Here is a 27,491-nt window from a genome sequence, read left to right on the forward strand (position 1 = left end):
CTGCACACTACAAGGTTAACAAGTTCCTCACTACTGAGCCCAGACGGACTAGCCATAGACATTTTCTGCATTTACGGAATAAATAAGTTTGTGCATTTCCTAAATATTTCGTTCTTGTTGTTTTTTTGTTTTACACAAAAGCGAAAGGCAATCAGGAGCGTTGTCACGAAGCCTTTCCTGAAGCTGCCTCCACTGAGTGAGCAGCAGCGCCCTCTGCCGTTTGTGTGTTGAAGTGCAAAAGCTTACAGCACCTGGTATTCCCAGGCGGTCTCCCATCCAAGTACTGACCAGGCCCGACCCTGCTTAGCTTCCGAGATCAGACGAGATCGGGCGTGTTCAGGGTGGTATGGCCGTAAGCGAGTGAAGCCCGCTATAAAAGACCTTTTATAGGCTGCAAATGTCACAGCGTTTAAACTATAGTATTGTGCTAAACTTCATGTGTTACAGCGAGAACATGCAAACCTTTGTTGTTAACTGCAGCTTCAACATTGAGCTGCAAAAATGCTTTTCCCGCAGTAACATCACGATAATAACACATGTTAGGTTCTCACAGCACAGTGTTAAAGTGACAGCGAGCACACAGTGTGTTAGGACCATTTGGAAGTCCAACATTTTTGCGGTTTGGAGAATTCAGCTTGTATACAGAACATGAAAACGTAAGCATGACTGTGTCATCACAGCATGTATAAAAAGGCTGTTTCTGAAGCGTTCCCTCGCTTATGGCCATACCGCCCTGAACACGCCCGATCTCGTCTGATCTCGGCAGCCAAGCAGGGCCGGGCCTGGTCAGTACTTGGATGGGTGACCGCCCGGGAATACCGGGTGCTGTAAGCTTTTGCACTTCAACACGCAAATGACAGTTTAAATATTGAAACGAATCTGAGGCACTCTTTTAGCTCATTTTCTAATAGGATGGTTAGTGAGTCTTGCGCAAAGAGCTCTCCCACTGATGTAGTAATGTCAAAATCTTCAAGCGTTATATCAATATCACTGTACATGCACAGAGCACCTGTAGATGTTTTTGTGCACACACTCACAAATGTTTATGACGTGAAGTTTGCAGCATTGAGTATGCATTACAGCTGTGCTGTCATGAGCAGGTATTAAAAAAAATAGAAACCAATCAATATCCTTCACTCTAAATTGTTTTTTAAATCACAACAAAATGGGTTACAGTATCGACATGAACCCCGTTGTCGAGGACCGCAGCCAGCAGCCAATAAGAATTAAAACTCGTTGCTCATGGGTGTCAGGTGGACACTGTGCCTGCTGCACACTACAAGGTTAACAAGTTCCTCACTACTGAGCCCAGACGGACTAGCCATAGACATTTTCTGCATTTACGGAATAAATAAGTTTGTGCATTTCCTAAATATTTCGTTCTTGTTGTTTTTTTGTTTTACACAAAAGCGAAAGGCAATCAGGAGCGTTGTCACGAAGCCTTTCCTGAAGCTGCCTCCACTGAGTGAGCAGCAGCGCCCTCTGCCGTTTGTGTGTTGAAGTGCAAAAGCTTACAGCACCTGGTATTCCCAGGCGGTCTCCCATCCAAGTACTGACCAGGCCCGACCCTGCTTAGCTTCCGAGATCAGACGAGATCGGGCGTGTTCAGGGTGGTATGGCCGTAAGCGAGTGAAGCCCGCTATAAAAGACCTTTTATAGGCTGCAAATGTCACAGCGTTTAAACTATAGTATTGTGCTAAACTTCATGTGTTACAGCGAGAACATGCAAACCTTTGTTGTTAACTGCAGCTTCAACATTGAGCTGCAAAAATGCTTTTCCCGCAGTAACATCACGATAATAACACATGTTAGGTTCTCACAGCACAGTGTTAAAGTGACAGCGAGCACACAGTGTGTTAGGACCATTTGGAAGTCCAACATTTTTGCGGTTTGGAGAATTCAGCTTGTATACAGAACATGAAAACGTAAGCATGACTGTGTCATCACAGCATGTATAAAAAGGCTGTTTCTGAAGCGTTCCCTCGCTTACGGCCATACCGCCCTGAACACGCCCGATCTCGTCTGATCTCGGCAGCCAAGCAGGACCGGGCCTGGTCAGTACTTGGATGGGTGACCGCCTGGGAATACCGGGTGCTGTAAGCTTTTGCACTTCAACACGCAAATGACAGTTTAAATATTGAAACGAATCTGAGGCACTCTTTTAGCTCATTTTCTAATAGGATGGTTAGTGAGTCTTGCGCAAAGAGCTCTCCCACTGATGTAGTAATGTCAAAATCTTCAAGCGTTATATCAATATCACTGTACATGCACAGAGCACCTGTAGATGTTTTTGTGCACACACTCACAAATGTTTATGACGTGAAGTTTGCAGCATTGAGTATGCATTACAGCTGTGCTGTCATGTGCAGGTATTAAAAAAAATAGAAACCAATCAATATCCTTCACTCTAAATTGTTTTTTAAATCACAACAAAATGGGTTACAGTATCTACATGAACCCCGTTGTCGAGGAAGCCTCTCACTTACGGCCATATCACGCCTGAGCTCATCTGACCTCTGAAGCTAAGCAGGGGCTGTCCTGGATAGTAGCATCACCTTCACCTTGCTCCATGTTAGAAACTCCATGATATCGTGTTCCCTGCTCAGGGTATCACATTGATGCGCATTTACGCAGTATTCTTCGGGACCGCAGCCAGCAGCCAATAAGAATTAAAACTCGTTGCTCATGGGTGTCAGGTGGACACTGTGCCTGCTGCACACTACAAGGTTAACAAGTTCCTCACTACTGAGCCCAGACGGACTAGCCATAGACATTTTCTGCATTTACGGAATAAATAAGTTTGTGCATTTCCTAAATATTTCGTTCTTGTTGTTTTTTTGTTTTACACAAAAGCGAAAGGCAATCAGGAGCGTTGTCACGAAGCCTTTCCTGAAGCTGCCTCCACTGAGTGAGCAGCAGCGCCCTCTGCCGTTTGTGTGTTGAAGTGCAAAAGCTTACAGCACCTGGTATTCCCAGGCGGTCTCCCATCCAAGTACTGACCAGGCCCGACCCTGCTTAGCTTCCGAGATCAGACGAGATCGGGCGTGTTCAGGGTGGTATGGCCGTAAGCGAGTGAAGCCCGCTATAAAAGACCTTTTATAGGCTGCAAATGTCACAGCGTTTAAACTATAGTATTGTGCTAAACTTCATGTGTTACAGCGAGAACATGCAAACCTTTGTTGTTAACTGCAGCTTCAACATTGAGCTGCAAAAATGCTTTTCCCGCAGTAACATCACGATAATAACACATGTTAGGTTCTCACAGCACAGTGTTAAAGTGACAGCGAGCACACAGTGTGTTAGGACCATTTGGAAGTCCAACATTTTTGCGGTTTGGAGAATTCAGCTTGTATACAGAACATGAAAACGTAAGCATGACTGTGTCATCACAGCATGTATAAAAAGGCTGTTTCTGAAGCGTTCCCTCGCTTACGGCCATACCGCCCTGAACACCCCCGATCTCGTCTGATCTCGGCAGCCAAGCAGGACCGGGCCTGGTCAGTACTTGGATGGGTGACCGCCTGGGAATACCGGGTGCTGTAAGCTTTTGCACTTCAACACGCAAATGACAGTTTAAATATTGAAACGAATCTGAGGCACTCTTTTAGCTCATTTTCTAATAGGATGGTTAGTGAGTCTTGCGCAAAGAGCTCTCCCACTGATGTAGTAATGTCAAAATCTTCAAGCGTTATATCAATATCACTGTACATGCACAGAGCACCTGTAGATGTTTTTGTGCACACACTCACAAATGTTTATGACGTGAAGTTTGCAGCATTGAGTATGCATTACAGCTGTGCTGTCATGTGCAGGTATTAAAAAAAATAGAAACCAATCAATATCCTTCACTCTAAATTGTTTTTTAAATCACAACAAAATGGGTTACAGTATCTACATGAACCCCGTTGTCGAGGAAGCCTCTCACTTACGGCCATACCACGCCTGAACTCATCTGACCTCTGAAGCTAAGCAGGGGCTGTCCTGGATAGTAGCATCACCTTCACCTTGCTCCATGTTAGAAAATCCATGATATCGTGGTCCCTCCTCAGGGTATCACATTGATGCGCATTTACGCAGTATTCTTCGGGACCGCAGCCAGCAGCCAATAAGAATTAAAACTCGTTGCTCATGGGTGTCAGGTGGACACTGTGCCTGCTGCACACTACAAGGTTAACAAGTTCCTCACTACTGAGCCCAGACGGACTAGCCATAGACATTTTCTGCATTTACGGAATAAATAAGTTTGTGCATTTCCTAAATATTTCGTTCTTGTTGTTTTTTTGTTTTACACAAAAGCGAAAGGCAATCAGGAGCGTTGTCACGAAGCCTTTCCTGAAGCTGCCTCCACTGAGTGAGCAGCAGCGCCCTCTGCCGTTTGTGTGTTGAAGTGCAAAAGCTTACAGCACCTGGTATTCCCAGGCGGTCTCCCATCCAAGTACTGACCAGGCCCGACCCTGCTTAGCTTCCGAGATCAGACGAGATCGGGCGTGTTCAGGGTGGTATGGCCGTAAGCGAGTGAAGCCCGCTATAAAAGACCTTTTATAGGCTGCAAATGTCACAGCGTTTAAACTATAGTATTGTGCTAAACTTCATGTGTTACAGCGAGAACATGCAAACCTTTGTTGTTAACTGCAGCTTCAACATTGAGCTGCAAAAATGCTTTTCCCGCAGTAACATCACGATAATAACACATGTTAGGTTCTCACAGCACAGTGTTAAAGTGACAGCGAGCACACAGTGTGTTAGGACCATTTGGAAGTCCAACATTTTTGCGGTTTGGAGAATTCAGCTTGTATACAGAACATGAAAACGTAAGCATGACTGTGTCATCACAGCATGTATAAAAAGGCTGTTTCTGAAGCGTTCCCTCGCTTACGGCCATACCGCCCTGAACACGCCCGATCTCGTCTGATCTCGGCAGCCAAGCAGGGCCGGGCCTGGTCAGTACTTGGATGGGTGACCGCCTGGGAATACCGGGTGCTGTAAGCTTTTGCACTTCAACACGCAAATGACAGTTTAAATATTGAAACGAATCTGAGGCACTCTTTTAGCTCATTTTCTAATAGGATGGTTAGTGAGTCTTGCGCAAAGAGCTCTCCCACTGATGTAGTAATGTCAAAATCTTCAAGCGTTATATCAATATCACTGTACATGCACAGAGCACCTGTAGATGTTTTTGTGCACACACTCACAAATGTTTATGACGTGAAGTTTGCAGCATTGAGTATGCATTACAGCTGTGCTGTCATGTGCAGGTATTAAAAAAAATAGAAACCAATCAATATCCTTCACTCTAAATTGTTTTTTAAATCACAACAAAATGGGTTACAGTATCGACATGAACCCCGTTGTCGAGGACCGCAGCCAGCAGCCAATAAGAATTAAAACTCGTTGCTCATGGGTGTCAGGTGGACACTGTGCCTGCTGCACACTACAAGGTTAACAAGTTCCTCACTACTGAGCCCAGACGGACTAGCCATAGACATTTTCTGCATTTACGGAATAAATAAGTTTGTGCATTTCCTAAATATTTCGTTCTTGTTGTTTTTTTGTTTTACACAAAAGCGAAAGGCAATCAGGAGCGTTGTCACGAAGCCTTTCCTGAAGCTGCCTCCACTGAGTGAGCAGCAGCGCCCTCTGCCGTTTGTGTGTTGAAGTGCAAAAGCTTACAGCACCTGGTATTCCCAGGCGGTCTCCCATCCAAGTACTGACCAGGCCCGACCCTGCTTAGCTTCCGAGATCAGACGAGATCGGGCGTGTTCAGGGTGGTATGGCCGTAAGCGAGTGAAGCCCGCTATAAAAGACCTTTTATAGGCTGCAAATGTCACAGCGTTTAAACTATAGTATTGTGCTAAACTTCATGTGTTACAGCGAGAACATGCAAACCTTTGTTGTTAACTGCAGCTTCAACATTGAGCTGCAAAAATGCTTTTCCCGCAGTAACATCACGATAATAACACATGTTAGGTTCTCACAGCACAGTGTTAAAGTGACAGCGAGCACACAGTGTGTTAGGACCATTTGGAAGTCCAACATTTTTGCGGTTTGGAGAATTCAGCTTGTATACAGAACATGAAAACGTAAGCATGACTGTGTCATCGCAGCATGTATAAAAAGGCTGTTTCTGAAGCGTTCCCTCGCTTACGGCCATACCGCCCTGAACACGCCCGATCTCGTCTGATCTCGGCAGCCAAGCAGGGCCGGGCCTGGTCAGTACTTGGATGGGTGACCGCCTGGGAATACCGGGTGCTGTAAGCTTTTGCACTTCAACACGCAAATGACAGTTTAAATATTGAAACGAATCTGAGGCACTCTTTTAGCTCATTTTCTAATAGGATGGTTAGTGAGTCTTGCGCAAAGAGCTCTCCCACTGATGTAGTAATGTCAAAATCTTCAAGCGTTATATCAATATCACTGTACATGCACAGAGCACCTGTAGATGTTTTTGTGCACACACTCACAAATGTTTATGACGTGAAGTTTGCAGCATTGAGTATGCATTACAGCTGTGCTGTCATGTGCAGGTATTAAAAAAAATAGAAACCAATCAATATCCTTCACTCTAAATTGTTTTTTAAATCACAACAAAATGGGTTACAGTATCGACATGAACCCCGTTGTCGAGGACCGCAGCCAGCAGCCAATAAGAATTAAAACTCGTTGCTCATGGGTGTCAGGTGGACACTGTGCCTGCTGCACACTACAAGGTTAACAAGTTCCTCACTACTGAGCCCAGACGGACTAGCCATAGACATTTTCTGCATTTACGGAATAAATAAGTTTGTGCATTTCCTAAATATTTCGTTCTTGTTGTTTTTTTGTTTTACACAAAAGCGAAAGGCAATCAGGAGCGTTGTCACGAAGCCTTTCCTGAAGCTGCCTCCACTGAGTGAGCAGCAGCGCCCTCTGCCGTTTGTGTGTTGAAGTGCAAAAGCTTACAGCACCTGGTATTCCCAGGCGGTCTCCCATCCAAGTACTGACCAGGCCCGACCCTGCTTAGCTTCCGAGATCAGACGAGATCGGGCGTGTTCAGGGTGGTATGGCCGTAAGCGAGTGAAGCCCGCTATAAAAGACCTTTTATAGGCTGCAAATGTCACAGCGTTTAAACTATAGTATTGTGCTAAACTTCATGTGTTACAGCGAGAACATGCAAACCTTTGTTGTTAACTGCAGCTTCAACATTGAGCTGCAAAAATGCTTTTCCCGCAGTAACATCACGATAATAACACATGTTAGGTTCTCACAGCACAGTGTTAAAGTGACAGCGAGCACACAGTGTGTTAGGACCATTTGGAAGTCCAACATTTTTGCGGTTTGGAGAATTCAGCTTGTATACAGAACATGAAAACGTAAGCATGACTGTGTCATCACAGCATGTATAAAAAGGCTGTTTCTGAAGCGTTCCCTCGCTTATGGCCATACCGCCCTGAACACGCCCGATCTCGTCTGATCTCGGCAGCCAAGCAGGGCCGGGCCTGGTCAGTACTTGGATGGGTGACCGCCCGGGAATACCGGGTGCTGTAAGCTTTTGCACTTCAACACGCAAATGACAGTTTAAATATTGAAACGAATCTGAGGCACTCTTTTAGCTCATTTTCTAATAGGATGGTTAGTGAGTCTTGCGCAAAGAGCTCTCCCACTGATGTAGTAATGTCAAAATCTTCAAGCGTTATATCAATATCACTGTACATGCACAGAGCACCTGTAGATGTTTTTGTGCACACACTCACAAATGTTTATGACGTGAAGTTTGCAGCATTGAGTATGCATTACAGCTGTGCTGTCATGAGCAGGTATTAAAAAAAATAGAAACCAATCAATATCCTTCACTCTAAATTGTTTTTTAAATCACAACAAAATGGGTTACAGTATCGACATGAACCCCGTTGTCGAGGACCGCAGCCAGCAGCCAATAAGAATTAAAACTCGTTGCTCATGGGTGTCAGGTGGACACTGTGCCTGCTGCACACTACAAGGTTAACAAGTTCCTCACTACTGAGCCCAGACGGACTAGCCATAGACATTTTCTGCATTTACGGAATAAATAAGTTTGTGCATTTCCTAAATATTTCGTTCTTGTTGTTTTTTTGTTTTACACAAAAGCGAAAGGCAATCAGGAGCGTTGTCACGAAGCCTTTCCTGAAGCTGCCTCCACTGAGTGAGCAGCAGCGCCCTCTGCCGTTTGTGTGTTGAAGTGCAAAAGCTTACAGCACCTGGTATTCCCAGGCGGTCTCCCATCCAAGTACTGACCAGGCCCGACCCTGCTTAGCTTCCGAGATCAGACGAGATCGGGCGTGTTCAGGGTGGTATGGCCGTAAGCGAGTGAAGCCCGCTATAAAAGACCTTTTATAGGCTGCAAATGTCACAGCGTTTAAACTATAGTATTGTGCTAAACTTCATGTGTTACAGCGAGAACATGCAAACCTTTGTTGTTAACTGCAGCTTCAACATTGAGCTGCAAAAATGCTTTTCCCGCAGTAACATCACGATAATAACACATGTTAGGTTCTCACAGCACAGTGTTAAAGTGACAGCGAGCACACAGTGTGTTAGGACCATTTGGAAGTCCAACATTTTTGCGGTTTGGAGAATTCAGCTTGTATACAGAACATGAAAACGTAAGCATGACTGTGTCATCACAGCATGTATAAAAAGGCTGTTTCTGAAGCGTTCCCTCGCTTACGGCCATACCGCCCTGAACACGCCCGATCTCGTCTGATCTCGGCAGCCAAGCAGGACCGGGCCTGGTCAGTACTTGGATGGGTGACCGCCTGGGAATACCGGGTGCTGTAAGCTTTTGCACTTCAACACGCAAATGACAGTTTAAATATTGAAACGAATCTGAGGCACTCTTTTAGCTCATTTTCTAATAGGATGGTTAGTGAGTCTTGCGCAAAGAGCTCTCCCACTGATGTAGTAATGTCAAAATCTTCAAGCGTTATATCAATATCACTGTACATGCACAGAGCACCTGTAGATGTTTTTGTGCACACACTCACAAATGTTTATGACGTGAAGTTTGCAGCATTGAGTATGCATTACAGCTGTGCTGTCATGTGCAGGTATTAAAAAAAATAGAAACCAATCAATATCCTTCACTCTAAATTGTTTTTTAAATCACAACAAAATGGGTTACAGTATCTACATGAACCCCGTTGTCGAGGAAGCCTCTCACTTACGGCCATACCACGCCTGAGCTCATCTGACCTCTGAAGCTAAGCAGGGGCTGTCCTGGATAGTAGCATCACCTTCACCTTGCTCCATGTTAGAAACTCCATGATATCGTGTTCCCTGCTCAGGGTATCACATTGATGCGCATTTACGCAGTATTCTTCGGGACCGCAGCCAGCAGCCAATAAGAATTAAAACTCGTTGCTCATGGGTGTCAGGTGGACACTGTGCCTGCTGCACACTACAAGGTTAACAAGTTCCTCACTACTGAGCCCAGACGGACTAGCCATAGACATTTTCTGCATTTACGGAATAAATAAGTTTGTGCATTTCCTAAATATTTCGTTCTTGTTGTTTTTTTGTTTTACACAAAAGCGAAAGGCAATCAGGAGCGTTGTCACGAAGCCTTTCCTGAAGCTGCCTCCACTGAGTGAGCAGCAGCGCCCTCTGCCGTTTGTGTGTTGAAGTGCAAAAGCTTACAGCACCTGGTATTCCCAGGCGGTCTCCCATCCAAGTACTGACCAGGCCCGACCCTGCTTAGCTTCCGAGATCAGACGAGATCGGGCGTGTTCAGGGTGGTATGGCCGTAAGCCAGTGAAGCCCGCTATAAAAGACCTTTTATAGGCTGCAAATGTCACAGCGTTTAAACTATAGTATTGTGCTAAACTTCATGTGTTACAGCGAGAACATGCAAACCTTTGTTGTTAACTGCAGCTTCAACATTGAGCTGCAAAAATGCTTTTCCCGCAGTAACATCACGATAATAACACATGTTAGGTTCTCACAGCACAGTGTTAAAGTGACAGCGAGCACACAGTGTGTTAGGACCATTTGGAAGTCCAACATTTTTGCGGTTTGGAGAATTCAGCTTGTATACAGAACATGAAAACGTAAGCATGACTGTGTCATCACAGCATGTATAAAAAGGCTGTTTCTGAAGCGTTCCCTCGCTTACGGCCATACCGCCCTGAACACCCCCGATCTCGTCTGATCTCGGCAGCCAAGCAGGACCGGGCCTGGTCAGTACTTGGATGGGTGACCGCCTGGGAATACCGGGTGCTGTAAGCTTTTGCACTTCAACACGCAAATGACAGTTTAAATATTGAAACGAATCTGAGGCACTCTTTTAGCTCATTTTCTAATAGGATGGTTAGTGAGTCTTGCGCAAAGAGCTCTCCCACTGATGTAGTAATGTCAAAATCTTCAAGCGTTATATCAATATCACTGTACATGCACAGAGCACCTGTAGATGTTTTTGTGCACACACTCACAAATGTTTATGACGTGAAGTTTGCAGCATTGAGTATGCATTACAGCTGTGCTGTCATGTGCAGGTATTAAAAAAAATAGAAACCAATCAATATCCTTCACTCTAAATTGTTTTTTAAATCACAACAAAATGGGTTACAGTATCTACATGAACCCCGTTGTCGAGGAAGCCTCTCACTTACGGCCATACCACGCCTGAACTCATCTGACCTCTGAAGCTAAGCAGGGGCTGTCCTGGATAGTAGCATCACCTTCACCTTGCTCCATGTTAGAAACTCCATGATATCGTGGTCCCTCCTCAGGGTATCACATTGATGCGCATTTACGCAGTATTCTTCGGGACCGCAGCCAGCAGCCAATAAGAATTAAAACTCGTTGCTCATGGGTGTCAGGTGGACACTGTGCCTGCTGCACACTACAAGGTTAACAAGTTCCTCACTACTGAGCCCAGACGGACTAGCCATAGACATTTTCTGCATTTACGGAATAAATAAGTTTGTGCATTTCCTAAATATTTCGTTCTTGTTGTTTTTTTGTTTTACACAAAAGCGAAAGGCAATCAGGAGCGTTGTCACGAAGCCTTTCCTGAAGCTGCCTCCACTGAGTGAGCAGCAGCGCCCTCTGCCGTTTGTGTGTTGAAGTGCAAAAGCTTACAGCACCTGGTATTCCCAGGCGGTCTCCCATCCAAGTACTGACCAGGCCCGACCCTGCTTAGCTTCCGAGATCAGACGAGATCGGGCGTGTTCAGGGTGGTATGGCCGTAAGCCAGTGAAGCCCGCTATAAAAGACCTTTTATAGGCTGCAAATGTCACAGCGTTTAAACTATAGTATTGTGCTAAACTTCATGTGTTACAGCGAGAACATGCAAACCTTTGTTGTTAACTGCAGCTTCAACATTGAGCTGCAAAAATGCTTTTCCCGCAGTAACATCACGATAATAACACATGTTAGGTTCTCACAGCACAGTGTTAAAGTGACAGCGAGCACACAGTGTGTTAGGACCATTTGGAAGTCCAACATTTTTGCGGTTTGGAGAATTCAGCTTGTATACAGAACATGAAAACGTAAGCATGACTGTGTCATCACAGCATGTATAAAAAGGCTGTTTCTGAAGCGTTCCCTCGCTTACGACCATACCGCCCTGAACACGCCCGATCTCGTCTGATCTCGGCAGCCAAGCAGGGCCGGGCCTGGTCAGTACTTGGATGGGTGACCGCCTGGGAATACCGGGTGCTGTAAGCTTTTGCACTTCAACACGCAAATGACAGTTTAAATATTGAAACGAATCTGAGGCACTCTTTTAGCTCATTTTCTAATAGGATGGTTAGTGAGTCTTGCGCAAAGAGCTCTCCCACTGATGTAGTAATGTCAAAATCTTCAAGCGTTATATCAATATCACTGTACATGCACAGAGCACCTGTAGATGTTTTTGTGCACACACTCACAAATGTTTATGACGTGAAGTTTGCAGCATTGAGTATGCATTACAGCTGTGCTGTCATGTGCAGGTATTAAAAAAAATAGAAACCAATCAATATCCTTCACTCTAAATTGTTTTTTAAATCACAACAAAATGGGTTACAGTATCTACATGAACCCCGTTGTCGAGGAAGCCTCTCACTTACGGCCATACCACGCCTGAGCTCATCTGACCTCTGAAGCTAAGCAGGGGCTGTCCTGGATAGTAGCATCACCTTCACCTTGCTCCATGTTAGAAACTCCATGATATCGTGTTCCCTGCTCAGGGTATCACATTGATGCGCATTTACGCAGTATTCTTCGGGACCGCAGCCAGCAGCCAATAAGAATTAAAACTCGTTGCTCATGGGTGTCAGGTGGACACTGTGCCTGCTGCACACTACAAGGTTAACAAGTTCCTCACTACTGAGCCCAGACGGACTAGCCATAGACATTTTCTGCATTTACGGAATAAATAAGTTTGTGCATTTCCTAAATATTTCGTTCTTGTTGTTTTTTTGTTTTACACAAAAGCGAAAGGCAATCAGGAGCGTTGTCACGAAGCCTTTCCTGAAGCTGCCTCCACTGAGTGAGCAGCAGCGCCCTCTGCCGTTTGTGTGTTGAAGTGCAAAAGCTTACAGCACCTGGTATTCCCAGGCGGTCTCCCATCCAAGTACTGACCAGGCCCGACCCTGCTTAGCTTCCGAGATCAGACGAGATCGGGCGTGTTCAGGGTGGTATGGCCGTAAGCCAGTGAAGCCCGCTATAAAAGACCTTTTATAGGCTGCAAATGTCACAGCGTTTAAACTATAGTATTGTGCTAAACTTCATGTGTTACAGCGAGAACATGCAAACCTTTGTTGTTAACTGCAGCTTCAACATTGAGCTGCAAAAATGCTTTTCCCGCAGTAACATCACGATAATAACACATGTTAGGTTCTCACAGCACAGTGTTAAAGTGACAGCGAGCACACAGTGTGTTAGGACCATTTGGAAGTCCAACATTTTTGCGGTTTGGAGAATTCAGCTTGTATACAGAACATGAAAACGTAAGCATGACTGTGTCATCACAGCATGTATAAAAAGGCTGTTTCTGAAGCGTTCCCTCGCTTACGGCCATACCGCCCTGAACACGCCCGATCTCGTCTGATCTCGGCAGCCAAGCAGGGACGGGCCTGGTCAGTACTTGGATGGGTGACCGCCCGGGAATACCGGGTGCTGTAAGCTTTTGCACTTCAACACGCAAATGACAGTTTAAATATTGAAATGAATCTGAGGCACTCTTTTAGCTCATTTTCTAATAGGATGGTTAGTGAGTCTTGCGCAAAGAGCTCTCCCACTGATGTAGTAATGTCAAAATCTTCAAGCGTTATATCAATATCACTGTACATGCACAGAGCACCTGTAGATGTTTTTGTGCACACACTCACAAATGTTTATGACGTGAAGTTTGCAGCATTGAGTATGCATTACAGCTGTGCTGTCATGTGCAGGTATTAAAAAAAATAGAAACCAATCAATATCCTTCACTCTAAATTGTTTTTTAAATCACAACAAAATGGGTTACAGTATCTACATGAACCCCGTTGTCGAGGAAGCCTCTCACTTACGGCCATACCACGCCTGAACTCATCTGACCTCTGAAGCTAAGCAGGGGCTGTCCTGGATAGTAGCATCACCTTCACCTTGCTCCATGTTAGAAACTCCATGATATCGTGGTCCCTCCTCAGGGTATCACATTGATGCGCATTTACGCAGTATTCTTCGGGACCGCAGCCAGCAGCCAATAAGAATTAAAACTCGTTGCTCATGGGTGTCAGGTGGACACTGTGCCTGCTGCACACTACAAGGTTAACAAGTTCCTCACTACTGAGCCCAGACGGACTAGCCATAGACATTTTCTGCATTTACGGAATAAATAAGTTTGTGCATTTCCTAAATATTTCGTTCTTGTTGTTTTTTTGTTTTACACAAAAGCGAAAGGCAATCAGGAGCGTTGTCACGAAGCCTTTCCTGAAGCTGCCTCCACTGAGTGAGCAGCAGCGCCCTCTGCCGTTTGTGTGTTGAAGTGCAAAAGCTTACAGCACCTGGTATTCCCAGGCGGTCTCCCATCCAAGTACTGACCAGGCCCGACCCTGCTTAGCTTCCGAGATCAGACGAGATCGGGCGTGTTCAGGGTGGTATGGCCGTAAGCCAGTGAAGCCCGCTATAAAAGACCTTTTATAGGCTGCAAATGTCACAGCGTTTAAACTATAGTATTGTGCTAAACTTCATGTGTTACAGCGAGAACATGCAAACCTTTGTTGTTAACTGCAGCTTCAACATTGAGCTGCAAAAATGCTTTTCCCGCAGTAACATCACGATAATAACACATGTTAGGTTCTCACAGCACAGTGTTAAAGTGACAGCGAGCACACAGTGTGTTAGGACCATTTGGAAGTCCAACATTTTTGCGGTTTGGAGAATTCAGCTTGTATACAGAACATGAAAACGTAAGCATGACTGTGTCATCACAGCATGTATAAAAAGGCTGTTTCTGAAGCGTTCCCTCGCTTACGGCCATACCGCCCTGAACACGCCCGATCTCGTCTGATCTCGGCAGCCAAGCAGGGCCGGGCCTGGTCAGTACTTGGATGGGTGACCGCCCGGGAATACCGGGTGCTGTAAGCTTTTGCACTTCAACACGCAAATGACAGTTTAAATATTGAAACGAATCTGAGGCACTCTTTTAGCTCATTTTCTAATAGGATGGTTAGTGAGTCTTGCGCAAAGAGCTCTCCCACTGATGTAGTAATGTCAAAATCTTCAAGCGTTATATCAATATCACTGTACATGCACAGAGCACCTGTAGATGTTTTTGTGCACACACTCACAAATGTTTATGACGTGAAGTTTGCAGCATTGAGTATGCATTACAGCTGTGCTGTCATGAGCAGGTATTAAAAAAAATAGAAACCAATCAATATCCTTCACTCTAAATTGTTTTTTAAATCACAACAAAATGGGTTACAGTATCGACATGAACCCCGTTGTCGAGGACCGCAGCCAGCAGCCAATAAGAATTAAAACTCGTTGCTCATGGGTGTCAGGTGGACACTGTGCCTGCTGCACACTACAAGGTTAACAAGTTCCTCACTACTGAGCCCAGACGGACTAGCCATAGACATTTTCTGCATTTACGGAATAAATAAGTTTGTGCATTTCCTAAATATTTCGTTCTTGTTGTTTTTTTGTTTTACACAAAAGCGAAAGGCAATCAGGAGCGTTGTCACGAAGCCTTTCCTGAAGCTGCCTCCACTGAGTGAGCAGCAGCGCCCTCTGCCGTTTGTGTGTTGAAGTGCCAAAGCTTACAGCACCTGGTATTCCCAGGCGGTCTCCCATCCAAGTACTGACCAGGCCCGACCCTGCTTAGCTTCCGAGATCAGACGAGAGCGGGCGTGTTCAGGGTGGTACGGCCGTAAGCCAGTGAAGCCCGCTATAAAAGACCTTTTATAGGCTGCAAATGTCACAGCGTTTAAACTATAGTATTGTGCTAAACTTCATGTGTTACAGCGAGAACATGCAAACCTTTGTTGTTAACTGCAGCTTCAACATTGAGCTGCAAAAATGCTTTTCCCGCAGTAACATCACGATAATAACACATGTTAGGTTCTCACAGCACAGTGTTAAAGTGACAGCGAGCACACAGTGTGTTAGGACCATTTGGAAGTCCAACATTTTTGCGGTTTGGAGAATTCAGCTTGTATACAGAACATGAAAACGTAAGCATGACTGTGTCATCACAGCATGTATAAAAAGGCTGTTTCTGAAGCATTCCCTCGCTTACGGCCATACCGCCCTGAACACGCCCGATCTCGTCTGATCTCGGCAGCCAAGCAGGGACGGGCCTGGTCAGTACTTGGATGGGTGACCGCCTGGGAATACCGGGTGCTGTAAGCTTTTGCACTTCAACACGCAAATGACAGTTTAAATATTGAAACGAATCTGAGGCACTCTTTTAGCTCATTTTCTAATAGGATGGTTAGTGAGTCTTGCGCAAAGAGCTCTCCCACTGATGTAGTAATGTCAAAATCTTCAAGCGTTATATCAATATCACTGTACATGCACAGAGCACCTGTAGATGTTTTTGTGCACACACTCACAAATGTTTATGACGTGAAGTTTGCAGCATTGAGTATGCATTACAGCTGTGCTGTCATGTGCAGGTATTAAAAAAAATAGAAACCAATCAATATCCTTCACTCTAAATTGTTTTTTAAATCACAACAAAATGGGTTACAGTATCTACATGAACCCCGTTGTCGAGGAAGCCTCTCACTTACGGCCATACCACGCCTGAACTCATCTGACCTCTGAAGCTAAGCAGGGGCTGTCCTGGATAGTAGCATCACCTTCACCTTGCTCCATGTTAGAAACTCCATGATATCGTGTTCCCTCCTCAGGGTATCACATTGATGCGCATTTACGCAGTATTCTTCGGGACCGCAGCCAGCAGCCAATAAGAATTAAAACTCGTTGCTCATGGGTGTCAGGTGGACACTGTGCCTGCTGCACACTACAAGGTTAACAAGTTCCTCACTACTGAGCCCAGACGGACTAGCCATAGACATTTTCTGCATTTACGGAATAAATAAGTTTGTGCATTTCCTAAATATTTCGTTCTTGTTGTTTTTTTGTTTTACACAAAAGCGAAAGGCAATCAGGAGCGTTGTCACGAAGCCTTTCCTGAAGCTGCCTCCACTGAGTGAGCAGCAGCGCCCTCTGCCGTTTGTGTGTTGAAGTGCAAAAGCTTACAGCACCTGGTATTCCCAGGCGGTCTCCCATCCAAGTACTGACCAGGCCCGACCCTGCTTAGCTTCCGAGATCAGACGAGATCGGGCGTGTTCAGGGTGGTATGGCCGTAAGCCAGTGAAGCCCGCTATAAAAGACCTTTTATAGGCTGCAAATGTCACAGCGTTTAAACTATAGTATTGTGCTAAACTTCATGTGTTACAGCGAGAACATGCAAACCGTTGTTGTTAACTGCAGCTTCAACATTGAGCTGCAAAAATGCTTTTCCCGCAGTAACATCACGATAATAACACATGTTAGGTTCTCACAGCACAGTGTTAAAGTGACAGCGAGCACACAGTGTGTTAGGACCATTTGGAAGTCCAACATTTTTGCGGTTTGGAGAATTCAGCTTGTATACAGAACATGAAAACGTAAGCATGACTGTGTCATCACAGCATGTATAAAAAGGCTGTTTCTGAAGCGTTCCCTCGCTTACGGCCATACCGCCCTGAACACGCCCGATCTCGTCTGATCTCGGCAGCCAAGCAGGGCCGGGCCTGGTCAGTACTTGGATGGGTGACCGCCCGGGAATACCGGGTGCTGTAAGCTTTTGCACTTCAACACGCAAATGACAGTTTAAATATTGAAACGAATCTGAGGCACTCTTTTAGCTCATTTTCTAATAGGATGGTTAGTGAGTCTTGCGCAAAGAGCTCTCCCACTGATGTAGTAATGTCAAAATCTTCAAGCGTTATATCAATATCACTGTACATGCACAGAGCACCTGTAGATGTTTTTGTGCACACACTCACAAATGTTTATGACGTGAAGTTTGCAGCATTGAGTATGCATTACAGCTGTGCTGTCATGAGCAGGTATTAAAAAAAATAGAAACCAATCAATATCCTTCACTCTAAATTGTTTTTTAAATCACAACAAAATGGGTTACAGTATCGACATGAACCCCGTTGTCGAGGACCGCAGCCAGCAGCCAATAAGAATTAAAACTCGTTGCTCATGGGTGTCAGGTGGACACTGTGCCTGCTGCACACTACAAGGTTAACAAGTTCCTCACTACTGAGCCCAGACGGACTAGCCATAGACATTTTCTGCATTTACGGAATAAATAAGTTTGTGCATTTCCTAAATATTTCGTTCTTGTTGTTTTTTTGTTTTACACAAAAGCGAAAGGCAATCAGGAGCGTTGTCACGAAGCCTTTCCTGAAGCTGCCTCCACTGAGTGAGCAGCAGCGCCCTCTGCCGTTTGTGTGTTGAAGTGCAAAAGCTTACAGCACCTGGTATTCCCAGGCGGTCTCCCATCCAAGTACTGACCAGGCCCGACCCTGCTTAGCTTCCGAGATCAGACGAGATCGGGCGTGTTCAGGGTGGTATGGCCGTAAGCCAGTGAAGCCCGCTATAAAAGACCTTTTATAGGCTGCAAATGTCACAGCGTTTAAACTATAGTATTGTGCTAAACTTCATGTGTTACAGCGAGAACATGCAAACCTTTGTTGTTAACTGCAGCTTCAACATTGAGCTGCAAAAATGCTTTTCCCGCAGTAACATCACGATAATAACACATGTTAGGTTCTCACAGCACAGTGTTAAAGTGACAGCGAGCACACAGTGTGTTAGGACCATTTGGAAGTCCAACATTTTTGCGGTTTGGAGAATTCAGCTTGTATACAGAACATGAAAACGTAAGCATGACTGTGTCATCACAGCATGTATAAAAAGGCTGTTTCTGAAGCATTCCCTCGCTTACGGCCATACCGCCCTGAACACGCCCGATCTCGTCTGATCTCGGCAGCCAAGCAGGGACGGGCCTGGTCAGTACTTGGATGGGTGACCGCCTGGGAATACCGGGTGCTGTAAGCTTTTGCACTTCAACACGCAAATGACAGTTTAAATATTGAAACGAATCTGAGGCACTCTTTTAGCTCATTTTCTAATAGGATGGTTAGTGAGTCTTGCGCAAAGAGCTCTCCCACTGATGTAGTAATGTCAAAATCTTCAAGCGTTATATCAATATCACTGTACATGCACAGAGCACCTGTAGATGTTTTTGTGCACACACTCACAAATGTTTATGACGTGAAGTTTGCAGCATTGAGTATGCATTACAGCTGTGCTGTCATGTGCAGGTATTAAAAAAAATAGAAACCAATCAATATCCTTCACTCTAAATTGTTTTTTAAATCACAACAAAATGGGTTACAGTATCTACATGAACCCCGTTGTCGAGGAAGCCTCTCACTTACGGCCATACCACGCCTGAACTCATCTGACCTCTGAAGCTAAGCAGGGGCTGTCCTGGATAGTAGCATCACCTTCACCTTGCTCCATGTTAGAAACTCCATGATATCGTGTTCCCTCCTCAGGGTATCACATTGATGCGCATTTACGCAGTATTCTTCGGGACCGCAGCCAGCAGCCAATAAGAATTAAAACTCGTTGCTCATGGGTGTCAGGTGGACACTGTGCCTGCTGCACACTACAAGGTTAACAAGTTCCTCACTACTGAGCCCAGACGGACTAGCCATAGACATTTTCTGCATTTACGGAATAAATAAGTTTGTGCATTTCCTAAATATTTCGTTCTTGTTGTTTTTTTGTTTTACACAAAAGCGAAAGGCAATCAGGAGCGTTGTCACGAAGCCTTTCCTGAAGCTGCCTCCACTGAGTGAGCAGCAGCGCCCTCTGCCGTTTGTGTGTTGAAGTGCAAAAGCTTACAGCACCTGGTATTCCCAGGCGGTCTCCCATCCAAGTACTGACCAGGCCCGACCCTGCTTAGCTTCCGAGATCAGACGAGATCGGGCGTGTTCAGGGTGGTATGGCCGTAAGCCAGTGAAGCCCGCTATAAAAGACCTTTTATAGGCTGCAAATGTCACAGCGTTTAAACTATAGTATTGTGCTAAACTTCATGTGTTACAGCGAGAACATGCAAACCTTTGTTGTTAACTGCAGCTTCAACATTGAGCTGCAAAAATGCTTTTCCCGCAGTAACATCACGATAATAACACATGTTAGGTTCTCACAGCACAGTGTTAAAGTGACAGCGAGCACACAGTGTGTTAGGACCATTTGGAAGTCCAACATTTTTGCGGTTTGGAGAATTCAGCTTGTATACAGAACATGAAAACGTAAGCATGACTGTGTCATCACAGCATGTATAAAAAGGCTGTTTCTGAAGCGTTCCCTCGCTTACGGCCATACCGCCCTGAACACGCCCGATCTCGTCTGATCTCGGCAGCCAAGCAGGGCCGGGCCTGGTCAGTACTTGGATGGGTGACCGCCTGGGAATACCGGGTGCTGTAAGCTTTTGCACTTCAACACGCAAATGACAGTTTAAATATTGAAACGAATCTGAGGCACTCTTTTAGCTCATTTTCTAATAGGATGGTTAGTGAGTCTTGCGCAAAGAGCTCTCCCACTGATGTAGTAATGTCAAAATCTTCAAGCGTTATATCAATATCACTGTACATGCACAGAGCACCTGTAGATGTTTTTGTGCACACACTCACAAATGTTTATGACGTGAAGTTTGCAGCATTGAGTATGCATTACAGCTGTGCTGTCATGTGCAGGTATTAAAAAAAATAGAAACCAATCAATATCCTTCACTCTAAATTGTTTTTTAAATCACAACAAAATGGGTTACAGTATCTACATGAACCCCGTTGTCGAGGAAGCCTCTCACTTACGGCCATACCACGCCTGAGCTCATCTGACCTCTGAAGCTAAGCAGGGGCTGTCCTGGATAGTAGCATCACCTTCACCTTGCTCCATGTTAGAAACTCCATGATATCGTGTTCCCTCCTCAGGGTATCACATTGATGCGCATTTACGCAGTATTCTTCGGGACCGCAGCCAGCAGCCAATAAGAATTAAAACTCGTTGCTCATGGGTGTCAGGTGGACACTGTGCCTGCTGCACACTACAAGGTTAACAAGTTCCTCACTACTGAGCCCAGACGGACTAGCCATAGACATTTTCTGCATTTACGGAATAAATAAGTTTGTGCATTTCCTAAATATTTCGTTCTTGTTGTTTTTTTGTTTTACACAAAAGCGAAAGGCAATCAGGAGCGTTGTCACGAAGCCTTTCCTGAAGCTGCCTCCACTGAGTGAGCAGCAGCGCCCTCTGCCGTTTGTGTGTTGAAGTGCAAAAGCTTACAGCACCTGGTATTCCCAGGCGGTCTCCCATTCAAGTACTGACCAGGCCCGACCCTGCTTAGCTTCCGAGATCAGACGAGATCGGGCGTGTTCAGGGTGGTATGGCCGTAAGCCAGTGAAGCCCGCTATAAAAGACCTTTTATAGGCTGCAAATGTCACAGCGTTTAAACTATAGTATTGTGCTAAACTTCATGTGTTACAGCGAGAACATGCAAACCTTTGTTGTTAACTGCAGCTTCAACATTGAGCTGCAAAAATGCTTTTCCCGCAGTAACATCACGATAATAACACATGTTAGGTTCTCACAGCACAGTGTTAAAGTGACAGCGAGCACACAGTGTGTTAGGACCATTTGGAAGTCCAACATTTTTGCGGTTTGGAGAATTCAGCTTGTATACAGAACATGAAAACGTAAGCATGACTGTGTCATCACAGCATGTATAAAAAGGCTGTTTCTGAAGCGTTCCCTCGCTTACGGCCATACCGCCCTGAACACGCCCGATCTCGTCTGATCTCGGCAGCCAAGCAGGGCCGGGCCTGGTCAGTACTTGGATGGGTGACCGCCTGGGAATACCGGGTGCTGTAAGCTTTTGCACTTCAACACGCAAATGACAGTTTAAATATTGAAACGAATCTGAGGCACTCTTTTAGCTCATTTTCTAATAGGATGGTTAGTGAGTCTTGCGCAAAGAGCTCTCCCACTGATGTAGTAATGTCAAAATCTTCAAGCGTTATATCAATATCACTGTACATGCACAGAGCACCTGTAGATGTTTTTGTGCACACACTCACAAATGTTTATGACGTGAAGTTTGCAGCATTGAGTATGCATTACAGCTGTGCTGTCATGTGCAGGTATTAAAAAAAATAGAAACCAATCAATATCCTTCACTCTAAATTGTTTTTTAAATCACAACAAAATGGGTTACAGTATCTACATGAACCCCGTTGTCGAGGAAGCCTCTCACTTACGGCCATACCACGCCTGAACTCATCTGACCTCTGAAGCTAAGCAGGGGCTGTCCTGGATAGTAGCATCACCTTCACCTTGCTCCATGTTAGAAACTCCATGATATCGTGTTCCCTGCTCAGGGTATCACATTGATGCGCATTTACGCAGTATTCTTCGGGACCGCAGCCAGCAGCCAATAAGAATTAAAACTCGTTGCTCATGGGTGTCAGGTGGACACTGTGCCTGCTGCACACTACAAGGTTAACAAGTTCCTCACTACTGAGCCCAGACGGACTAGCCATAGACATTTTCTGCATTTACGGAATAAATAAGTTTGTGCATTTCCTAAATATTTCGTTCTTGTTGTTTTTTTGTTTTACACAAAAGCGAAAGGCAATCAGGAGCGTTGTCACGAAGCCTTTCCTGAAGCTGCCTCCACTGAGTGAGCAGCAGCGCCCTCTGCCGTTTGTGTGTTGAAGTGCAAAAGCTTACAGCACCTGGTATTCCCAGGCGGTCTCCCATCCAAGTACTGACCAGGCCCGACCCTGCTTAGCTTCCGAGATCAGGCGTGTTCAGGGTGGTATGGCCGTAAGCCAGTGAAGCCCGCTATAAAAGACCTTTTATAGGCTGCAAATGTCACAGCGTTTAAACTATAGTATTGTGCTAAACTTCATGTGTTACAGCGAGAACATGCAAACCTTTGTTGTTAACTGCAGCTTCAACATTGAGCTGCAAAAATGCTTTTCCCGCAGTAACATCACGATAATAACACATGTTAGGTTCTCACAGCACAGTGTTAAAGTGACAGCGAGCACACAGTGTGTTAGGACCATTTGGAAGTCCAACATTTTTGCGGTTTGGAGAATTCAGCTTGTATACAGAACATGAAAACGTAAGCATGACTGTGTCATCACAGCATGTATAAAAAGGCTGTTTCTGAAGCGTTCCTTCGCTTACGGCCATACCGCCCTGAACACGCCCGATCTCGTCTGATCTCGGCAGCCAAGCAGGGCCGGGCCTGTTCAGTACTTGGATGGGTGACCGCCTGGGAATACCGGGTGCTGTAAGCTTTTGCACTTCAACACGCAAATGACAGTTTAAATATTGAAACGAATCTGAGGCACTCTTTTAGCTCATTTTCTAATAGGATGGTTAGTGAGTCTTGCGCAAAGAGCTCTCCCACTGATGTAGTAATGTCAAAATCTTCAAGCGTTATATCAATATCACTGTACATGCACAGAGCACCTGTAGATGTTTTTGTGCACACACTCACAAATGTTTATGACGTGAAGTTTGCAGCATTGAGTATGCATTACAGCTGTGCTGTCATGTGCAGGTATTAAAAAAAATAGAAACCAATCAATATCCTTCACTCTAAATTGTTTTTTAAATCACAACAAAATGGGTTACAGTATCTACATGAACCCCGTTGTCGAGGAAGCCTCTCACTTACGGCCATACCACGCCTGAACTCATCTGACCTCTGAAGCTAAGCAGGGGCTGTCCTGGATAGTAGCATCACCTTCACCTTGCTCCATGTTAGAAACTCCATGATATCGTGTTCCCTGCTCAGGGTATCACATTGATGCGCATTTACGCAGTATTCTTCGGGACCGCAGCCAGCAGCCAATAAGAATTAAAACTCGTTGCTCATGGGTGTCAGGTGGACACTGTGCCTGCTGCACACTACAAGGTTAACAAGTTCCTCACTACTGAGCCCAGACGGACTAGCCATAGACATTTTCTGCATTTACGGAATAAATAAGTTTGTGCATTTCCTAAATATTTCGTTCTTGTTGTTTTTTTGTTTTACACAAAAGCGAAAGGCAATCAGGAGCGTTGTCACGAAGCCTTTCCTGAAGCTGCCTCCACTGAGTGAGCAGCAGCGCCCTCTGCCGTTTGTGTGTTGAAGTGCAAAAGCTTACAGCACCTGGTATTCCCAGGCGGTCTCCCATCCAAGTACTGACCAGGCCCGACCCTGCTTAGCTTCCGAGATCAGACGAGATCGGGCGTGTTCAGGGTGGTATGGCCGTAAGCCAGTGAAGCCCGCTATAAAAGACCTTTTATAGGCTGCAAATGTCACAGCGTTTAAACTATAGTATTGTGCTAAACTTCATGTGTTACAGCGAGAACATGCAAACCTTTGTTGTTAACTGCAGCTTCAACATTGAGCTGCAAAAATGCTTTTCCCGCAGTAACATCACGATAATAACACATGTTAGGTTCTCACAGCACAGTGTTAAAGTGACAGCGAGCACACAGTGTGTTAGGACCATTTGGAAGTCCAACATTTTTGCGGTTTGGAGAATTCAGCTTGTATACAGAACATGAAAACGTAAGCATGACTGTGTCATCACAGCATGTATAAAAAGGCTGTTTCTGAAGCGTTCCCTCGCTTACGGCCATACCGCCCTGAACACGCCCGATCTCGTCTGATCTCGACAGCCAAGCAGGGCAGGGCCGGGCCTGGTCAGTACTTGGATGGGTGACCGCCCGGGAATACCGGGTGCTGTAAGCTTTTGCACTTCAACACGCAAATGACAGTTTAAATATTGAAACGAATCTGAGGCACTCTTTTAGCTCATTTTCTAATAGGATGGTTAGTGAGTCTTGCGCAAAGAGCTCTCCCACTGATGTAGTAATGTCAAAATCTTCAAGCGTTATATCAATATCACTGTACATGCACAGAGCACCTGTAGATGTTTTTGTGCACACACTCACAAATGTTTATGACGTGAAGTTTGCAGCATTGAGTATGCATTACAGCTGTGCTGTCATGTGCAGGTATTAAAAAAAATAGAAACCAATCAATATCCTTCACTCTAAATTGTTTTTTAAATCACAACAAAATGGGTTACAGTATCTACATGAACCCCGTTGTCGAGGAAGCCTCTCACTTACGGCCATACCACGCCTGAACTCATCTGACCTCTGAAGCTAAGCAGGGGCTGTCCTGGATAGTAGCATCACCTTCACCTTGCTCCATGTTAGAAACTCCATGATATCGTGTTCCCTGCTCAGGGTATCACATTGATGCGCATTTACGCAGTATTCTTCGGGACCGCAGCCAGCAGCCAATAAGAATTAAAACTCGTTGCTCATGGGTGTCAGGTGGACACTGCGCCTGCTGCACACTACAAGGTTAACAAGTTCCTCACTACTGAGCCCAGACGGACTAGCCATAGACATTTTCTGCATTTACGGAATAAATAAGTTTGTGCATTTCCTAAATATTTCGTTCTTGTTGTTTTTTTGTTTTACACAAAAGCGAAAGGCAATCAGGAGCGTTGTCACGAAGCCTTTCCTGAAGCTGCCTCCACTGAGTGAGCAGCAGCGCCCTCTGCCGTTTGTGTGTTGAAGTGCAAAAGCTTACAGCACCTGGTATTCCCAGGCGGTCTCCCATCCAAGTACTGACCAGGCCCGACCCTGCTTAGCTTCCGAGATCAGACGAGATCGGGCGTGTTCAGGGTGGTATGGCCGTAAGCGAGTGAAGCCCGCTATAAAAGACCTTTTATAGGCTGCAAATGTCACAGCGTTTAAACTATAGTATTGTGCTAAACTTCATGTGTTACAGCGAGAACATGCAAACCTTTGTTGTTAACTGCAGCTTCAACATTGAGCTGCAAAAATGCTTTTCCCGCAGTAACATCACGATAATAACACATGTTAGGTTCTCACAGCACAGTGTTAAAGTGACAGCGAGCACACAGTGTGTTAGGACCATTTGGAAGTCCAACATTTTTGCGGTTTGGAGAATTCAGCTTGTATACAGAACATGAAAACGTAAGCATGACTGTGTCATCACAGCATGTATAAAAAGGCTGTTTCTGAAGCGTTCCCTCGCTTACGGCCATACCGCCCTGAACACCCCCGATCTCGTCTGATCTCGGCAGCCAAGCAGGGCCGGGCCTGGGAATACCGGGTGCTGTAAGCTTTTGCACTTCAACACGCAAATGACAGTTTAAATATTGAAACGAATCTGAGGCACTCTTTTAGCTCATTTTCTAATAGGATGGTTAGTGAGTCTTGCGCAAAGAGCTCTCCCACTGATGTAGTAATGTCAAAATCTTCAAGCGTTATATCAATATCACTGTACATGCACAGAGCACCTGTAGATGTTTTTGTGCACACACTCACAAATGTTTATGACGTGAAGTTTGCAGCATTGAGTATGCATTACAGCTGTGCTGTCATGTGCAGGTATTAAAAAAAATAGAAACCAATCAATATCCTTCACTCTAAATTGTTTTTTAAATCACAACAAAATGGGTTACAGTATCTACATGAACCCCGTTATCGAGGAAGCCTCTCACTTACGGCCATACCACGCCTGAGCTCATCTGACCTCTGAAGCTAAGCAGGGGCTGTCCTGGATAGTAGCATCACCTTCACCTTGCTCCATGTTAGAAACTCCATGATATCGTGTTCCCTGCTCAGGGTATCACATTGATGCGCATTTACGCAGTATTCTTCGGGACCGCAGCCAGCAGCCAATAAGAATTAAAACTCGTTGCTCATGGGTGTCAGGTGGACACTGTGCCTGCTGCACACTACAAGGTTAACAAGTTCCTCACTACTGAGCCCAGACGGACTAGCCATAGACATTTTCTGCATTTACGGAATAAATAAGTTTGTGCATTTCCTAAATATTTCGTTCTTGTTGTTTTTTTGTTTTACACAAAAGCGAAAGGCAATCAGGAGCGTTGTCACGAAGCCTTTCCTGAAGCTGCCTCCACTGAGTGAGCAGCAGCGCCCTCTGCCGTTTGTGTGTTGAAGTGCAAAAGCTTACAGCACCTGGTATTCCCAGGCGGTCTCCCATCCAAGTACTGACCAGGCCCGACCCTGCTTAGCTTCCGAGATCAGACGAGATCGGGCGTGTTCAGGGTGGTATGGCCGTAAGCCAGTGAAGCCCGCTATAAAAGACCTTTTATAGGCTGCAAATGTCACAGCGTTTAAACTATAGTATTGTGCTAAACTTCATGTGTTACAGCGAGAACATGCAAACCTTTGTTGTTAACTGCAGCTTCAACATTGAGCTGCAAAAATGCTTTTCCCGCAGTAACATCACGATAATAACACATGTTAGGTTCTCACAGCACAGTGTTAAAGTGACAGCGAGCACACAGTGTGTTAGGACCATTTGGAAGTCCAACATTTTTGCGGTTTGGAGAATTCAGCTTGTATACAGAACATGAAAACGTAAGCATGACTGTGTCATCACAGCATGTATAAAAAGGCTGTTTCTGAAGCGTTCCCTCGCTTACGGCCATACCGCCCTGAACACGCCCGATCTCGTCTGATCTCGGCAGCCAAGCAGGGCCGGGCCTGGTCAGTACTTGGATGGGTGACCGCCTGGGAATACCGGGTGCTGTAAGCTTTTGCACTTCAACACGCAAATGACAGTTTAAATATTGAAACGAATCTGAGGCACTCTTTTAGCTCATTTTCTAATAGGATGGTTAGTGAGTCTTGCGCAAAGAGCTCTCCCACTGATGTAGTAATGTCAAAATCTTCAAGCGTTATATCAATATCACTGTACATGCACAGAGCACCTGTAGATGTTTTTGTGCACACACTCACAAATGTTTATGACGTGAAGTTTGCAGCATTGAGTATGCATTACAGCTGTGCTGTCATGTGCAGGTATTAAAAAAAATAGAAACCAATCAATATCCTTCACTCTAAATTGTTTT

General features: G+C 45.2%; 38 non-coding genes and 1 pseudogene across 38 annotated transcripts; 19 read left to right on the forward strand and 20 right to left on the reverse strand.

Annotated features, from left to right (window-relative positions):
* Positions 1–239: 239 nt before the first annotated feature.
* On the reverse strand, positions 240–358 carry LOC134621828 (5S ribosomal RNA). Its single transcript, XR_010092546.1, has one exon. It is a non-coding gene; the product is annotated as a 5S ribosomal RNA (ribosomal RNA).
* Positions 359–715: 357 nt separating this feature from the next.
* LOC134621654 (5S ribosomal RNA) lies at positions 716–834 on the forward strand. Its single transcript, XR_010092403.1, has one exon. It is a non-coding gene; the product is annotated as a 5S ribosomal RNA (ribosomal RNA).
* A 674-nt stretch (positions 835–1,508) lies between these two features.
* On the reverse strand, positions 1,509–1,627 carry LOC134621829 (5S ribosomal RNA). Its single transcript, XR_010092547.1, has one exon. It is a non-coding gene; the product is annotated as a 5S ribosomal RNA (ribosomal RNA).
* Positions 1,628–1,984: 357 nt separating this feature from the next.
* On the forward strand, positions 1,985–2,103 carry LOC134621689 (5S ribosomal RNA). Its single transcript, XR_010092436.1, has one exon. It is a non-coding gene; the product is annotated as a 5S ribosomal RNA (ribosomal RNA).
* Positions 2,104–2,951: 848 nt separating this feature from the next.
* On the reverse strand, positions 2,952–3,070 carry LOC134621830 (5S ribosomal RNA). The gene has a single exon (XR_010092548.1). It is a non-coding gene; the product is annotated as a 5S ribosomal RNA (ribosomal RNA).
* Positions 3,071–3,427: 357 nt separating this feature from the next.
* LOC134621726 (5S ribosomal RNA) lies at positions 3,428–3,546 on the forward strand. The gene has a single exon (XR_010092471.1). It is a non-coding gene; the product is annotated as a 5S ribosomal RNA (ribosomal RNA).
* Positions 3,547–4,394: 848 nt separating this feature from the next.
* On the reverse strand, positions 4,395–4,513 carry LOC134621831 (5S ribosomal RNA). Its single transcript, XR_010092549.1, has one exon. It is a non-coding gene; the product is annotated as a 5S ribosomal RNA (ribosomal RNA).
* Positions 4,514–4,870: 357 nt separating this feature from the next.
* LOC134622240 (5S ribosomal RNA) lies at positions 4,871–4,989 on the forward strand. The gene has a single exon (XR_010092937.1). It is a non-coding gene; the product is annotated as a 5S ribosomal RNA (ribosomal RNA).
* Positions 4,990–5,663: 674 nt separating this feature from the next.
* On the reverse strand, positions 5,664–5,782 carry LOC134621832 (5S ribosomal RNA). The gene has a single exon (XR_010092550.1). It is a non-coding gene; the product is annotated as a 5S ribosomal RNA (ribosomal RNA).
* A 357-nt stretch (positions 5,783–6,139) lies between these two features.
* Positions 6,140–6,258, forward strand: LOC134622241 (5S ribosomal RNA). The gene has a single exon (XR_010092938.1). It is a non-coding gene; the product is annotated as a 5S ribosomal RNA (ribosomal RNA).
* A 674-nt stretch (positions 6,259–6,932) lies between these two features.
* Positions 6,933–7,051, reverse strand: LOC134621833 (5S ribosomal RNA). The gene has a single exon (XR_010092551.1). It is a non-coding gene; the product is annotated as a 5S ribosomal RNA (ribosomal RNA).
* Positions 7,052–7,408: 357 nt separating this feature from the next.
* LOC134621655 (5S ribosomal RNA) lies at positions 7,409–7,527 on the forward strand. The gene has a single exon (XR_010092404.1). It is a non-coding gene; the product is annotated as a 5S ribosomal RNA (ribosomal RNA).
* Positions 7,528–8,201: 674 nt separating this feature from the next.
* LOC134621834 (5S ribosomal RNA) lies at positions 8,202–8,320 on the reverse strand. Its single transcript, XR_010092552.1, has one exon. It is a non-coding gene; the product is annotated as a 5S ribosomal RNA (ribosomal RNA).
* Positions 8,321–8,677: 357 nt separating this feature from the next.
* LOC134621690 (5S ribosomal RNA) lies at positions 8,678–8,796 on the forward strand. Its single transcript, XR_010092437.1, has one exon. It is a non-coding gene; the product is annotated as a 5S ribosomal RNA (ribosomal RNA).
* Positions 8,797–9,644: 848 nt separating this feature from the next.
* LOC134621835 (5S ribosomal RNA) lies at positions 9,645–9,763 on the reverse strand. The gene has a single exon (XR_010092553.1). It is a non-coding gene; the product is annotated as a 5S ribosomal RNA (ribosomal RNA).
* Positions 9,764–10,120: 357 nt separating this feature from the next.
* Positions 10,121–10,239, forward strand: LOC134621727 (5S ribosomal RNA). Its single transcript, XR_010092472.1, has one exon. It is a non-coding gene; the product is annotated as a 5S ribosomal RNA (ribosomal RNA).
* Positions 10,240–11,087: 848 nt separating this feature from the next.
* On the reverse strand, positions 11,088–11,206 carry LOC134621837 (5S ribosomal RNA). The gene has a single exon (XR_010092555.1). It is a non-coding gene; the product is annotated as a 5S ribosomal RNA (ribosomal RNA).
* A 357-nt stretch (positions 11,207–11,563) lies between these two features.
* LOC134621679 (5S ribosomal RNA) lies at positions 11,564–11,682 on the forward strand. The gene has a single exon (XR_010092427.1). It is a non-coding gene; the product is annotated as a 5S ribosomal RNA (ribosomal RNA).
* An 848-nt stretch (positions 11,683–12,530) lies between these two features.
* LOC134621838 (5S ribosomal RNA) lies at positions 12,531–12,649 on the reverse strand. The gene has a single exon (XR_010092556.1). It is a non-coding gene; the product is annotated as a 5S ribosomal RNA (ribosomal RNA).
* A 357-nt stretch (positions 12,650–13,006) lies between these two features.
* Positions 13,007–13,125, forward strand: LOC134621614 (5S ribosomal RNA). Its single transcript, XR_010092365.1, has one exon. It is a non-coding gene; the product is annotated as a 5S ribosomal RNA (ribosomal RNA).
* An 848-nt stretch (positions 13,126–13,973) lies between these two features.
* LOC134621839 (5S ribosomal RNA) lies at positions 13,974–14,092 on the reverse strand. The gene has a single exon (XR_010092557.1). It is a non-coding gene; the product is annotated as a 5S ribosomal RNA (ribosomal RNA).
* Positions 14,093–14,449: 357 nt separating this feature from the next.
* Positions 14,450–14,568, forward strand: LOC134621569 (5S ribosomal RNA). Its single transcript, XR_010092322.1, has one exon. It is a non-coding gene; the product is annotated as a 5S ribosomal RNA (ribosomal RNA).
* A 674-nt stretch (positions 14,569–15,242) lies between these two features.
* LOC134621669 (5S ribosomal RNA) lies at positions 15,243–15,361 on the reverse strand. Its single transcript, XR_010092417.1, has one exon. It is a non-coding gene; the product is annotated as a 5S ribosomal RNA (ribosomal RNA).
* Positions 15,362–15,718: 357 nt separating this feature from the next.
* On the forward strand, positions 15,719–15,837 carry LOC134621526 (5S ribosomal RNA). The gene has a single exon (XR_010092280.1). It is a non-coding gene; the product is annotated as a 5S ribosomal RNA (ribosomal RNA).
* Positions 15,838–16,685: 848 nt separating this feature from the next.
* On the reverse strand, positions 16,686–16,804 carry LOC134621841 (5S ribosomal RNA). The gene has a single exon (XR_010092558.1). It is a non-coding gene; the product is annotated as a 5S ribosomal RNA (ribosomal RNA).
* A 357-nt stretch (positions 16,805–17,161) lies between these two features.
* LOC134621572 (5S ribosomal RNA) lies at positions 17,162–17,280 on the forward strand. Its single transcript, XR_010092324.1, has one exon. It is a non-coding gene; the product is annotated as a 5S ribosomal RNA (ribosomal RNA).
* Positions 17,281–17,954: 674 nt separating this feature from the next.
* Positions 17,955–18,073, reverse strand: LOC134621842 (5S ribosomal RNA). The gene has a single exon (XR_010092559.1). It is a non-coding gene; the product is annotated as a 5S ribosomal RNA (ribosomal RNA).
* A 357-nt stretch (positions 18,074–18,430) lies between these two features.
* Positions 18,431–18,549, forward strand: LOC134621527 (5S ribosomal RNA). Its single transcript, XR_010092281.1, has one exon. It is a non-coding gene; the product is annotated as a 5S ribosomal RNA (ribosomal RNA).
* An 848-nt stretch (positions 18,550–19,397) lies between these two features.
* LOC134621843 (5S ribosomal RNA) lies at positions 19,398–19,516 on the reverse strand. Its single transcript, XR_010092560.1, has one exon. It is a non-coding gene; the product is annotated as a 5S ribosomal RNA (ribosomal RNA).
* A 357-nt stretch (positions 19,517–19,873) lies between these two features.
* LOC134622242 (5S ribosomal RNA) lies at positions 19,874–19,992 on the forward strand. Its single transcript, XR_010092939.1, has one exon. It is a non-coding gene; the product is annotated as a 5S ribosomal RNA (ribosomal RNA).
* Positions 19,993–20,840: 848 nt separating this feature from the next.
* Positions 20,841–20,959, reverse strand: LOC134622110 (5S ribosomal RNA). The gene has a single exon (XR_010092813.1). It is a non-coding gene; the product is annotated as a 5S ribosomal RNA (ribosomal RNA).
* Positions 20,960–21,316: 357 nt separating this feature from the next.
* Positions 21,317–21,435, forward strand: LOC134622243 (5S ribosomal RNA). Its single transcript, XR_010092940.1, has one exon. It is a non-coding gene; the product is annotated as a 5S ribosomal RNA (ribosomal RNA).
* An 848-nt stretch (positions 21,436–22,283) lies between these two features.
* LOC134621789 (5S ribosomal RNA) lies at positions 22,284–22,392 on the reverse strand (annotated as a pseudogene).
* A 357-nt stretch (positions 22,393–22,749) lies between these two features.
* Positions 22,750–22,868, forward strand: LOC134621619 (5S ribosomal RNA). The gene has a single exon (XR_010092369.1). It is a non-coding gene; the product is annotated as a 5S ribosomal RNA (ribosomal RNA).
* Positions 22,869–23,716: 848 nt separating this feature from the next.
* On the reverse strand, positions 23,717–23,835 carry LOC134621844 (5S ribosomal RNA). Its single transcript, XR_010092561.1, has one exon. It is a non-coding gene; the product is annotated as a 5S ribosomal RNA (ribosomal RNA).
* A 357-nt stretch (positions 23,836–24,192) lies between these two features.
* On the forward strand, positions 24,193–24,316 carry LOC134621787 (5S ribosomal RNA). The gene has a single exon (XR_010092528.1). It is a non-coding gene; the product is annotated as a 5S ribosomal RNA (ribosomal RNA).
* Positions 24,317–25,164: 848 nt separating this feature from the next.
* LOC134621845 (5S ribosomal RNA) lies at positions 25,165–25,283 on the reverse strand. Its single transcript, XR_010092562.1, has one exon. It is a non-coding gene; the product is annotated as a 5S ribosomal RNA (ribosomal RNA).
* Positions 25,284–26,580: 1,297 nt separating this feature from the next.
* On the reverse strand, positions 26,581–26,699 carry LOC134621846 (5S ribosomal RNA). Its single transcript, XR_010092563.1, has one exon. It is a non-coding gene; the product is annotated as a 5S ribosomal RNA (ribosomal RNA).
* A 357-nt stretch (positions 26,700–27,056) lies between these two features.
* Positions 27,057–27,175, forward strand: LOC134622244 (5S ribosomal RNA). The gene has a single exon (XR_010092941.1). It is a non-coding gene; the product is annotated as a 5S ribosomal RNA (ribosomal RNA).
* Positions 27,176–27,491: the final 316 nt, after the last annotated feature.

Source organism: Pelmatolapia mariae, linkage group LG23 (assembly GCF_036321145.2).
Source record: "Pelmatolapia mariae isolate MD_Pm_ZW linkage group LG23, Pm_UMD_F_2, whole genome shotgun sequence".
Classification (NCBI taxonomy): Eukaryota; Metazoa; Chordata; class Actinopteri; order Cichliformes; family Cichlidae; genus Pelmatolapia; species Pelmatolapia mariae.